Below are 13856 nucleotides of genomic sequence, written 5' to 3'. Positions count from 1 at the left end.
TATTGGACCAACTCATAACAGCCCATTTAACCGATGATGTAGATAAATAGTAGTATTTGTTGTAACCACCACAGGACTGCTCGTTAGTGTTGGTGATCTAGGGTGCCATCCTTCACTATCTGCTCCTCTTGAATTAAATGTCCCCCTGGGTGATCTCAGCCGTCTCCACTGGTTGAACCATCATCACTCACCAATCACTCCAAATTGTACCTCTACTTACTACCTCTTTGAATGCTCCAGATCAACATTATATATTCAACTGTTGGTTGGACATTTCCACCTGGAATACTTAAAATTCAACCAGCTACAAACTAAACTCACCATATCCCACTCTTCCCTCATTTTCTTATATTAGCCCCTTTTCTTGTTCGCCCGTTTGCTTGGGTTAGAATCTTGGGGTCTTGTCACAGCCCAGCAATTTTATGGTGCTCTCTATCTATTTGAAGATGCTGTTTTTTCTCTCTCTAGACTCATCCCCTCTCCCACCCCCCAGGCCAGAAAGTCTCCTCTTCCTTCTTCAAGACCCAGCTCAATTGCTGTCTCTCCTATGAAGATTCTCAGACTCCCTTGGCGGCCACAATCCCAGAACAAGCAGAGTCAGTGCCCCCAAATCTTCTCATTTAAAACTGCTCCCAGGGGAGGGGGAAGGGTAAGCTGGGACAAAGTGAGAGAGTGGCATGGACATATATATATACTACCAAATGCAAAATAGATAGCTGGTGGGAAGCAGCCACATAGCACAGGGAGATCATCTCGGTGCTTTGTGGCCACCTAGAGCGGTGGGATAGGGAGGGTGGGAGAGAGACACAAGAGGGAGGAGATATGGGGATATATGTATGTGTATAGCTGATTTACTTTGTTATAAAGCAGAAACTAACACACCATTGTAAAGCAATTATACTCCAATAAAGATGTTTAAAAATTTTTTAATGATTTCAGTGACAAAAAAAAAAAATAAACTAGCAAAAATCTGATTGAAATAAATAAATAAATAAATAAAACTGCTCCCATACCATGTGATCTGTTCTCTGAGGTTACCTTTACCCTTGTGGTAGTCAGTTTGCAATTTATCTGTCTTTCCAAATAAAATGTCAGCTCTTCCAGGCTAAGATTGATCTTGTTCTTATCTTCTTACCTCCTAGAGCCTAGCCCAGTACCCAGAGAGGGGAAATGGGCAGGACTGTGACAGAGGCTTTGAACATGGAATTAGACAACCCAGGATGCAAATCTTAATTTTTCTGAATACTCCTTTTTTTTAGTAGGGTCCAGGGACATATCTACATTTTAATCATTTAAAATTATACAAACTGCATCCTCTAAACTCAATGTAAAATCTGCCTTCTGAGAAAATAACTGTATTTTCTGGTTCTATTGCTGGTTAACCACTTAAAATGATTTCATCAATAAATTTTTGAGGAGACAAAGAGAAGAAAATATAGGTAGAGCCATGGAACTAATGTTACAAGGAGATTTTCTGTAATCCTACAGGTTGAGTCATATTTCTTAGCACCAGCTCTAATTCTATGCTCTTAATTACTCTTGAGCTATTTTTTCCTCCTTCTCTTTAATTTCTGCTGTGTGCTTTGTTTCAAATCAGATCTTCAGAAAGTGAAAGAGGATAATTAAGCATGATATTTAAGCCATTTGATTAATATTGCATTTTATAAAGGGAGGAATGATGATTAGTGGGTTTTTTTTAATAGCAATACCAAATAAAAATTTTGTTAATGCTATTTCTAGAAAGCATCACCAGATCTGCAACTCATTTTCGCAGGATATAAGCAATAGCTTTCACTGATCTTACACTCTTGAAAAATTCTTCCGTAAGACTTTTTTATTTTTTTATTTTTGAATTACCAATTGAAGCCATTGGTTTTGAGTGCCTGAATAAAAAAGCCACCTTTTCTCATATTAATTTTACCCTGACTTCTATTTTATAAAGTTCATGCTATAATAAAGACAAATTACAGTCAAAAATTCAGCTTGCAGGCAAGGGAACCAAGGAAGGTTGTGGTGTTTGAAATATGATGATCATACTTCTCTGAGGAAAAAAATACTATTTGCAGTGGAGTAAACATGTAAGATTGGAACGTAAAGGTCAGATCCTGGCCAACCAGTCAGACTATTTAAAAATTCCTATCACATTAGGAATATCATAAAAGCCTGAAATTAAGGGCAGAGTAATAATATCTAATCTAAGTTGTGTGAGGAAAAAGACCATACCATTTATACTATACCAAAAGTTTAATTGCTAAGTGAAAGATCTCAGCAGCAAATGACTTCTGGGTTTGACAGTTCATCCTGAGCTTACCTCTACCTCAGCCTTTTCTATACGATGTAACTGTCTCCACCAGCTTCTCCTATTAGACTGAGCTTCCTTCAGTGCGGGCACTCTGCTCTTTTCATATTTTAAACCAAACCTAGCATGGTGCCTGGCACAGAGCAGGCTCTTAGTAAATACTTAATGAATGTATATATGAAAACATCAATGGAATGTTTTTAAAGACAAAAAATTCCAAAACCCTTATAGAACTAAAGCAGAGCTGTTAATTTGACCGTCACTCCTTGACAATGGAAATATCACCCATAAACACAACTGGCTGTGTCCTGCAGAAACATAGGGTATAAATGACAAAGCCAGCTGTTTTATTTCCTCTCCAACAACCTCCTTTACACATAACCAAAAACTACCACCCAGGTCACATGGGCTCAGATGGCTAATCAGACCAGTGACCCATCTCCGACAGTGACAATAGTAAGGGACCTGTTAGAGGTAAAGATTGACTGTTTTCTTCTGTACATTACTTTTTTTTTTCCTGAGTATAAATGGTATTTGTAAAATAATACAAAAGAACATAAATAAGAAAATAAAAATCACCATAATCCTGCTATTAACATTTTGGTGTGTTTCCTTTACATTTTTTACATAGTTGAAATGAAATTTTATCAGTTTTGTGCCCTGATTACATCATTATGAAAGCATTTTCCATGTTACTAAATTTTTCTCAAAAACATCCCTTTTCAGTCATTTAGCAGCCATCTTGGTTAGCGGGTCGGCCGTCACGGTATCACAGCGCTTGTGTTCAAGTGACCCTTATTTACTTAATAACAGCGCCAGAACGCTAGAATAGTGATTCTGGTAATTCGATGCCAAAGAGAAGTCGTAAAGTGCTTCCTTTAAGTGAAAAGGTGGCTTGATAAGGAAAAAGAAATCGTCTGACGAGGTTGCTAAGACCTACGGAGCTTCCTACACAAAGGACTCTGAATGAAGCTTATAGTTTCCCTTCTGATCAGCGTGGAAGTATTTACTGAGACTTCCGGGTAAGATGGCGGAAGAGTAAGACGCGGAGATCACCTTCCTCCCCACGGATACACCAGAAATACAGCTACACGTGGAACAACTCCTACAGAACACCTACTGAACGCTGGCAGAAGACCCCAGACCTCCCAAAAGGCAAGAAACTCCCCACATACCTGGGTAGGGCAAAGCGGAGAGATTCCCGCACAGAGGATCGGTGCCGACCGGCACTCACCAGCCCGAGAGGCTTGTCTGCTCGCCCGCCGGGGCGGGCGGCGCTGGAAGTTGAGGCTCGGGCTTTGGTCAGAGCGCAGGGAGAGGACTGGGGCTGGCGGCGAGAACTCAGCCTGAAGGGGGCTAATGTGCCACAGCTAGCCGGAAGGGAATCCGGGAAAACTCTGGAGCTGCCGAAGAGGCAACAGACTTTTTCTTCCCTCTTGGTTTCCTGGTGTGCGAGGAGAGGGGATTAAGAGCGCTCCTTAAAGGGGCTCCACAGACGGGCGCAAGTCGCGGCTGAAAGCACGGAGCCCAGTGACGGGCGTGGGATGCTGGGGCTGCTGCTGCCGCCGCCAAGAGGCCTGTGTGCGAGCGCAGGTCACTGTCCACACCGCCCTTCCGGGAGCCTGTGTAGCCCGCCACTGCCGGGGTCCCGGGATGCAGGGGCGGCTTCCCTGGGAGAACGCACGGCGCGCCTCGGGCTGGTGCAACGTCACGCCGACCTCTGCCGCTGCAGGCTCGCCCTGCACTCCGTGTCCCTCCCTCCCGCCCGGCCTGAGTGAGCCAGAGTGCCCGAAGAGGCTGCTCCTTTAACCCTGTCCTGTCTGAGCGAAGAACAGATGCCCTCCGGAGACCTACACGCAGAGGCGGGGCCAAATCCAAAGCTGAGACCCAGGAGCTGTGAGAATAAAGAAGAGAAAGGGAAACCTCTCCCAGCAGCCTCAGAAGCAGCGGATTAAAGCTCCACAATCAACTTGATGTACCCTGCATCTGTGGAATACATGAATAGACAACAAATCATCCCAAATTGAGGAGCCAGGAGTCAGTGCTGTGCCTCTGAGGTGGGAGAGCCAACTTCAGGACACTGGTCCACAAGAGACCTCCCAGCTCCACATAATATCAAACGGCGAAAATCTTCCAGAGATCTCCATCTCAACACCAGCACCCAGCTTCACTCAACGACCAGCAAGCTACAGTGCTGGACACCCTATGCCAAACAACTAGCAAGACAGGAACACAACGCCACCCATTAGCAGAGAGGTGGCCTAAAATCATAAAAAGTCCACAGACACCCCAAAACACACCACCAGACGTGGACCTGCCCACCAGAAAGACAAGATCCAGCCTCATCCACCAGAACACAGGCACTAGTCCCCTCCACCAGGAAGCCTACACAACCCACTAAACCAACCTTAGCCACTGGGACAGACACCAAAAACAACGGGAACTACGAACCTGCAGCCTGCAAAAAGGAGACCCCAAACACAGTAACATAAGCAAAATGAGAAGACAGAAAAACACACAGCAGGAGAAGGAGCAAGATAAAAACCCACCAGACCTAACAAATGAAGAGGTAATAGGCAGTCTACCTGAAAAAGAATTCAGAATAATGATGGTAAAGATGATCCAAGATTCTATTTCCCAGATCCAAAATCTTGGAAATAGAATAGACTAAATGCAAGAAACAGTTAACAAGGACCTAGAAGAACTAAAGATGAATCAAGCATCGATTAAAAACACAATAAATGAAATAAAAAATACTCTAGATGGGATCAATAGCAGAATAACTGAGGCAGAAGAACGGATAAGTGAGGTGGAAGATAAAATAGTGGAAATAACTGCTGCAGAGCAAAATAAAGAAAAAAGAATGAAAAGAACACAGGACAGTCTCAGAGACCTCTGGGACAACATTAAACGCACCAACATTCGAATTATAGGGGTTCCAGAAGAAGAAGAGAAAAAGAAAGGGACTGAGAAAATATTTGAAGAGATTATAGTTGAAAACTTCCCTAATATGGGAAAGGAAATAGTTAATCAAGTCCAGGAGGCACAGAGAATCCCATACAGAATAAATCCAAGGAGAAATATGCCAAGACACATATTAATCAAACTGTCAAAAATTAAACACAAAGAAATCATATTAAAAGCAGCAAGGCAAAAACAACAAATAACACACAAGGGAATCCCCATCAGGATAACAGCTGATCTCTCAGCAGAAACTCTACAAGCCAGAAGGGAGTGGCAGGACATAATTAAAGTGATGAAGGAGAAAAACCTGCAACCAAGACTACTCTACCCAGCAGGGATCTCATTCAGATTTGATGGAGAAATTAAAACGTTTACAGACAAGCAAAAGCTGAGAGAGTTCAGCACCACCAAACCAGCTTTACAACAAATCCTAAAGGAACTTCTCTAGGCAAGAAACACAACAGAAGGAAAAGACCTACAATAACGAACCCAAAACAATTAAGAAAATGGGAATAGGAACATACATATCGATAATTACCTTAAATGTAAATGGACTAAATGCTCCCACCAAAAGACACAGATTGGCTGAATGGATACAAAAACAAGACCCATATATATGCTGTCTACAAGAGACCCACTTCAGACCTAGAGACACATACAGACTGAAAGTAAGGGGATGGAAAAAGATATTCCATGCAAATGGAAACCAAAAGAAAGCTGGAGTAGCAATTCTCATATCAGACAAAATAGACTTTAAAATAAAGACTACTAGAAGAGACAAAGAAGGACACTACATAATAATCAAGGGATCGATCCAAGAAGAAGATATAACAATTGTAAATATTTATGCACCAAACATAGGAGCACCTCAATACATAAGGCAAATACTAACAGCCATAAAACGAGAAATCGACAGTAACACAATCATAGTAGGGGACTTTAACACCCCACTTTCACCAATGGACAGATCATCCAAAATGAAAATAAATAAGGAAACACAAGCTTTAAAATATACATTAAACAAGATGGACTTAATTGATATTTATAGGACATTCCATCCAAAAACAACAGAATACACATTTTTCTCAAGTGCTCATGGAACATTCTCCAGGATAGATCATATCTTGGGTCACAAATCAAGCCTTGGTAAATTTAAGAAAATTGAAATTGTATCAAGTATCTTTTCCGACCACAATGCTATGAGACTAGATATCAATTACAGGAAAAGAGCTGTAAAAAATACAAACACATGGAGGCTAAACAATACACTACTTAATAACGAGTGATCACTGAAGAAATCAAAGAGGAAATTAAAAAATACCTAGAAACAAATGACAATGGAGACACGACGACCCAAAACCTATGGGATGCAGCAAAAGCAATTCTAAGAGGGAAGTTTATAGCAATACAATCCCACCTTAAGAAACAGGAAACATCTCGAATAAACAACCTAACCTTGCACCTAAAGCAATTAGAGAAAGAAGAACAAAAACATCCCAAAGTTAGCAGAAGGAAAGAAATCATAAAAATCAGATCAGAAATAAATGAAAAAGAAATGAAGGAAACGATAGCAAAGATCAATAAAACAAAAAGCTGGTTCATTGAGAAGATAAACAAAATTGATAAACCATTAGCCAGACTCATCAAGAAAAAAAGGGAGAAGACTCAGATCAATAGAATTAGAAATGAAAAAGGAGAAGTAACTACTGACACTGCAGAAATACAAAAGATCATAAGAGATTACTATAAGCAACTCTATGCCAATAAAATGGACAACCTGGAAAAAATGGACAAATTCTTAGAAATGCACAACCTGCCAAGACTGAATCAGGAAGAAATAGAAAATATGAACAGACCAATCACAAGCACTGAAATTGAAACTGTGATAAAAAATCTTCCAACAAACAAAAGTCCAGGACCAGATGGCTTCACAGGCGAATTCTATCAAGCATTTAGAGAAGAGCTAACACCTATCCTTCTCAAACTCTTCCAAAATATAGCAGAGGGAGGAACACTCCGAAACTCATTCTACGAGGCCACCATCACCTTGATACCAAAACCAGACAAGGATGTCACAAAGAAAGAAAACTACAGGCCAATATCACTGATGAACATAGATGCAAAAATCCTCAACAAAATACTAGCAAACAGAATCCAACAGCACATTAAAAGGATCATACACCATGATCAAGTGGGGTTTATTCCAGGAATGCAAGGATTCTTCAATATACGCAAATCAATCAACGTGATACACCATATTAACAAATTGAAGGAGAAAAACCATATGATCATCTCAATAGATGCAGAGAAAGCTTTCGACAAAATTCAACACCCATTTATGATAAAAACCCTGCAGAAAGTAGGCATAGAGGGAACTTTCCTCAACATAATAAAGGCCATATATGACAAACCCACAGCCAGCATCGTCCTCAATGGTGAAAAAGTGAAACCATTTCCACTAAGATCAGGAACAAGACAAGGTTGCCCACTCTCACCACTCTTATTCAACATAGTTTTGGAAGTTTTAGCCACAGCAATCAGAGAAGAAAAGGAAATAAAAGGAATCCAAATTGGAAAAGAAGAAGTAAAGCTGTCACTGTTTGCAGATGACATGATACTATACATAGAGAATCCTAAAGATGCTACCAGAAAACTACTAGAGCTAATCAATGAATTTGGTAAAGTTGCAGGATACAAAATTAATGCACAGAAATCTCTGGCATTCCTATATACTAATGATGAAAAATCTGAAAGTGAAATCAAGGAAACACTCCCATTTACCATTGCAACAAAAAGAATAAAATATATAGGAATAAACCTACCTAAGGAGACAAAAGACCTGTATGCAGAAAATTATAAGACACTGATGAAAGAAATTAGAGATGATACAAATAGATGGAGAGATGTACCATGTTCTTGGATTGGAGGAATCAACATTGTGAAAATGACTCTACTACCCAAAGCAATCTACAGATTCAATGCAATCCCTATCAAACTCCCACTGGCATTTTTCACAGAACTAGAGCAAAAAATTTCACAATTTGTATGGAAACACAAAAGACCCCGAATAGCCAAAGCAATCTTGAGAACGAAAAATGGAGCTGGAGGAATCAGGCTCCCTGACTTCAGACTATACTACAAAGCTACAGTAATTAAGACAGTATGGTACTGGCACAAAAACAGAAAGATAGACCAATGGAACAGGATAGAAAGCCCCGAGATAAACCCACGGACATATGGTCACCTAATCTTTGATAAAGGAGGCAGGAACGTACAGTGGAGAAAGGACAGTCTCTTCAATAAGTGGTGCTGGGAAAACTGGATAGGGACATGTAAAAGTATGAGATTAGATCACTCCCTAACACCATACACAAAAATAAGCTCAAAATGGATTAAAGGCCTAAATGTAAGGCCAGACACTATCAAACTCTTAGAGGAAAACATAGGCAGAACACTCTATGACATAAATCACAGCAAGATCCTTTTTGACCCACCTCCTAGAGAAATGGAAATAAAGACAAAAATAAACACATGGGACCTAATGAAACTTCAAAGCTTTTGCACAGCAAAGGAAACCATAAACAAGACCAAAAGACAACCCTCAGAATGGGAGAAAATATTTGCAAATGAAGCAACTGACAAAGGATTAATCTCCAAAATTTATAAGCAGCTCATGCAGCTCAATAACAAAAAAACAAACAGCCCAATCCAAAAATGGGCAGAAGACCTAAATAGACATTTCTCCACAGAAGATATACAGACTGCCAACAAACACATGAAAGGATGCTCAACATCTTTACTCATTAGAGAAATGCAAATCAAAACTACAATGAGATATCATCTCACACCAGTCAGAGTGGCCATCATCAAAAAATCTAGAAACAATAAATGCTGGAGAGGGTGTGGAGAAAAGGGAACACTCTTGCACTGCTGGTGGGAATGTGAATTGGTACAGCCACTATGGAGAACGGTATGGAGGTTCCTTAAAAAACTAAAAATAGAACTACCATATGACCCAGCAATCCCACTACTGGGCATATACCCTGAGAAAACCATAATTCAAAAAGAGACATGTACCAAAATGTTCATAGCAGCCCTATTTACAATAGCCCAGAGATGGAAACAACCTAAGTGTCCATCATTGGATGAATGGGTAAAGAAGATGTGGCACATATATACAATGGAATATTACTCAGCCATAAAAAGAAATGAAATTGAGCTATTTGTAATGAGGTGGATGGACCTAGCGTCTGTTATACAGAGTGAAGTAAGTCAGAAAGAGAAAGACAAATACTGTATGCTGACACATATATATGGAATTTAAGAAAAAAAAAATGTCATGAAGAACATAGGGGTAAGACAGGAATAAAGAGACAGACCTACTAGAGAATGGACTTGAGGATATGGGGAGGGGGAAGGGTAAGCTGTGACAAAGTGAAAGAGCGGCATGGACATATATACACTACCAAACGTAAAGTAGATAGCTAGTGGGAAGCAGCCGCATAGCACAGGAGATCAGCTCCGTACTTTGTGACCGCCTGGAGGGGTGGGATAGGGAGGGTGGGAGGGAGACGCAAAAGGGAGGGGATATGGGAACATATGTATATGTATAACTGATTAAATTTGTTATAAAGCAAAACAAAAAAAAACCAAAAGAAAAAAAACAAAGAAAATCCCTTTTAACGGCTGTATATTTTGTCTCATGGTATATTTTTCACTGTAATAAATAATGCTTGATGGAATCATCTTTTATTATAAATAACTTAAGCCTTTTTATATAGAAATATGATATAATAAACTTAAATGTATCCATCACCCAGGTTCAATCTATTTTTCCTCCCCTGGTCCAGATTATTTTGGAGCAAATTCCAGACATTATATCACTATGTCATTTAATTTGATATATTAAATAATATATAATTGTATATATACTCTCTACATATTTACATATATTATTATAAATTATAATAATATGTATTGTTAGAGTATATTATATAGAGTATATTATATATATATATATACTCATTTTTTATTATCAAATATTCAAGCTGTTGTACAAGCATACCTCATTTTATTGCATTTCTTTTATTGCACTTTGCAGATACTGTGTTTTTTACAAACTGAAGGTTTGTAGCAATGCTGTGTCAAGCAAGTCTATCGGCGCCTGTTTTTCCAAAAACATTTGCTCACTTTCTGTCTCTGTGTTACATTTTGGTAACTCTCACAACATTTCAAACTTTTTCATTGTTATTACACTTTTTATGGTGATCTGTGATCAGTGATCTTTGATGTTACTATTGTCGTTGTTTTGGGGTGCTGCAAACCATGCCCACATAAGACGGCAAACTTTATTGATAAATATGCACGTCCTGACTGCTCCACCAACCAGCTATTCCCCATCTCTCTGCCTCTCCTCAGGCCTCCCTATTCCCTAAGATACAACAATATTGAATTTAGGCCAATTAATAACCCTAAAGTGGCCTCTAAGTGTTCAAGTGCAGGGAAGAGTCACACATCTTTCTTTAAATTAAAAGCTAGAAATAATTAAGCTTAGTGAGGGAGGTGTGTTGAAAGCCAAGATAGACTGAAAGCTAGGCCTCCTGCACCAAACTGTTAGCTAAGTGGTGACTGCAAGGAAAAGTTCTTGAAGGAAATTAAAAGTGCTTCTCCAGTGAACACACAGATGATAAGAGAAACAGCCTATTGCTGATATGGAGAACGTTTTAGTGGTCTGGATAGAAGATCAAACCAGCTCCCACATTCTCTTAAGCCAAAGCCTAATCCAGAGCAAGGCCTAACTCTTTTCAATTCTCTGAAGGCTGAGAGATGTGAGGAAGCTGTAGAAGAAAAGTCTGATAGCAGAGGTTGGTTCATGAGGTTTAAGGAAAGAAGTCATCTCCATAATATAAAAGTACAAGGTGAAGCAGCAAGTGCTGATGTAGAAGCAGCAGCAAGTTATCCATAAGATCTAGCTAAGGGAATTACTGAAGGCGGCTCCACTAAATAGCAGATTTTCAATGTAGATGAAACAGCCTAATATTGGAAGGAGATGCCATCTAGGGCTTTCATAGCTAGACAGGAAAAGACAATGCCTGGCTTTAAAGCTTCAAAGGGCAGGCTGACTCTCTGTTAGGCACTAATGCAGCTGGCGACTTGAAGGTGAAGTCAGTGCTCATTTACCATTCCAAAAATCCTAGGGTCCTTAAGAATTATGCTAAATCTACTCTGCCTGTGCTCTAGAAATGGAAGAACAAGGCCTGGATGACAGCACATTTGTTTACAACATGGTTTACTGAATGTTTTAAGCCTACTGTTGAGATCTACTGCTTAGAAAAAAAGATTACTGCTCATTGACAATGCACCTGGCCACTCAAGAGCTCTGACAAAGATGTACAAAGAGATAAGTGTTGTTTTCATGCTGCTAACACAACATCCATTCTGCAGCCCATGGATCAAGGAGTAATTTTGACTTTCAAGTCTTATTACTTAAGAAACACATTTTGTAAAACTACAGCTGCATAGATAGTGATTCCTCTGATGGATCTAGGCAAAGTCAATTGAAAACCTTCTGCAAAGGATACACCATCCTAGATGCCATTGAGAACATTCATGATGCATGGGAAGAAGACAAAATATCAACATTAACAGGAGTTTGGAAGAAGTTGGTTCCAACCTTCATGGATGACTTTGAGGGATTCAGGACTTTGGTGGCAGATGTAACCACAGATGTGTTGGAAATAGCAAGACAACTAGAAGTGGAGCCTGAAGATGTGACTGAACTGCTGCAATCTCATGATACAACTTTAATGGATGAGGAGTTGCTTCCTATGGGTGAGCAAAGAAAGTGTTTTGAGATGGAATCTACTTCCGGTGAAGATGCTGGAAAGATTGTTGAAATGACAACACAGGATTTAGAATATTAAATCAGCTTAGTTGATAAAGCAGCATCAGGGTTTGAAAGGATTGACTCTAATTTTGAAAGAAGTTCTATGTGGGCTAAATGCCATCAAACAGTATTGCATGCTAAAAAGAAATTGTTCCTGAAAGGAAGAGTCAATCAATGGGGCAAAATTCATTGTCGTCTTATTTTAAGAAATTACCACAGTCACCCCACCCTTCTGCAGCCACCACCTGATCAGTCAGCAGCCTTCAACATCGAGGCAAGACCCTCCACCAGAAAAAAGATTAATGACTTGCTGAAGGCACAGATGATGGTTAGCATTTTTTAACAATAAAGTATTTTAAAATGAAGGAATGTACTCTTTTTTAGACATAATGCTATTGCACACTTAATAGACCACAGTATAGTGTAAACATAACTTTTACGTGCACTGGGAAAACAAAAAATTCATGTGACTCACTTTATTATGATATTTGTTTTATTGCAGTGGTCTGGAGCTGAATCTGCAATATTTCTGAGATATGTCTGTACATAAATCTTTGATCACATTTCTGATTCTCTCCTTGGGGTAGAGTGCAAAAAATGGAATTTCACATAAAGATGAAAACTCTTTAAGGCTTATGGTAATTTTACCAGATTGCTTTGCAGAAAAGATATATCCGTTTATACTCCCATGAGCAACATGAGAACACCACTTCCCTGCGCCCTAACCAACACCCAGTCATTGAATTGATTTTTTGAAATGCATTCTGAAAGAATCCTCTTCATCCAGAAGCTAATGGTGAGCTCTTTGGAGTCAGTCAAGGTTGAGATTCAATCCTCAGCCTGTGTAGCCATGTGACATATGAGTCAGTCTCTGAACATCTGTTTCCTCATTCAGCAATAACTACCACATAGAATTTTGTGGTGATTAGATGTAATGTTTATAAAGTGCTTAGCACAGTCCTGGCAAACAGAATTCAATAAATGGTATATGTATTTTAGACTAAATGTCCCATGAGGTCATGTCTATTGTGGGTTGTTGTTATTTGGGTTTTTTTTTTTTTTTTTTGCTTTTTGTTTGCTTTTGTTTTTTGTTTTTTGCCTTTGCTCAGTGTCCTATGCATCGTTGGCACTCAATATCGAATGAATGAGGCCTCCAGAGTAGGAAGGGTGGGGAGTGCAGCCCTGATGGGTCTCTTATCAGGCTGATGGCAGGAGACAGATGACCTCGATCTTGCGGAGCCCTCATGCTCTCCACCTCACTCTGGCCCTGATCAAGCCTGCAGTTGTTCACCCACTGATTCTGGAGGCTGTTCATCAGCAGATTCAGAGCAACAAGTTCCTCATTGTACGAATGAGAGAATTTCCGTGGAGAAAGGAAGATTGCCAGAAGTTGTACCAAGAACGTGGAGGGCATTTTTTCTCTCAGCAGCTGGTGGAGTTCATGACCAGTGGGCCAATCTGAGCCTAAATCCTCCCCCACAAGGATGCCATCTAGATCTGGAGGACCCAGATGGGACCTCTGGATGGGACCCACCAGAGTGTTTTGAGCATGCCACGTGGCCCCAGATTCAATTCGTGGGAGTTTTGGCCTCACCAACATCTGTAACACAACCCATGGCTCAGACTGTGGTTTCAGCCACTAGCGAGATTGCAACCTTTTCCCTTGACTTCAGTGAACAGTGCTGGTATAAAGAAGAGGAACCTTAG

General features: G+C 40.0%; 1 pseudogene across 1 annotated transcript; it reads left to right on the top strand.

Moving 5' to 3' along the window:
* The first annotated feature begins 13116 nt into the window (after positions 1-13116).
* LOC307056290 (nucleoside diphosphate kinase 6-like) lies at positions 13117-13856 on the top strand (annotated as a pseudogene). Its single transcript has one exon. The product of its transcript is annotated as a nucleoside diphosphate kinase 6-like (transcript).

The sequence above is a fragment of the Hyperoodon ampullatus genome (assembly GCF_949752795.1).
Source record: "Hyperoodon ampullatus genome assembly, chromosome: 7".
Lineage (NCBI taxonomy): Eukaryota > Metazoa > Chordata > Mammalia > Artiodactyla > Ziphiidae > Hyperoodon > Hyperoodon ampullatus.
Note: the sequence above shows the minus strand (reverse complement) of the source record. Positions and strands in the feature narration are given on the sequence as shown.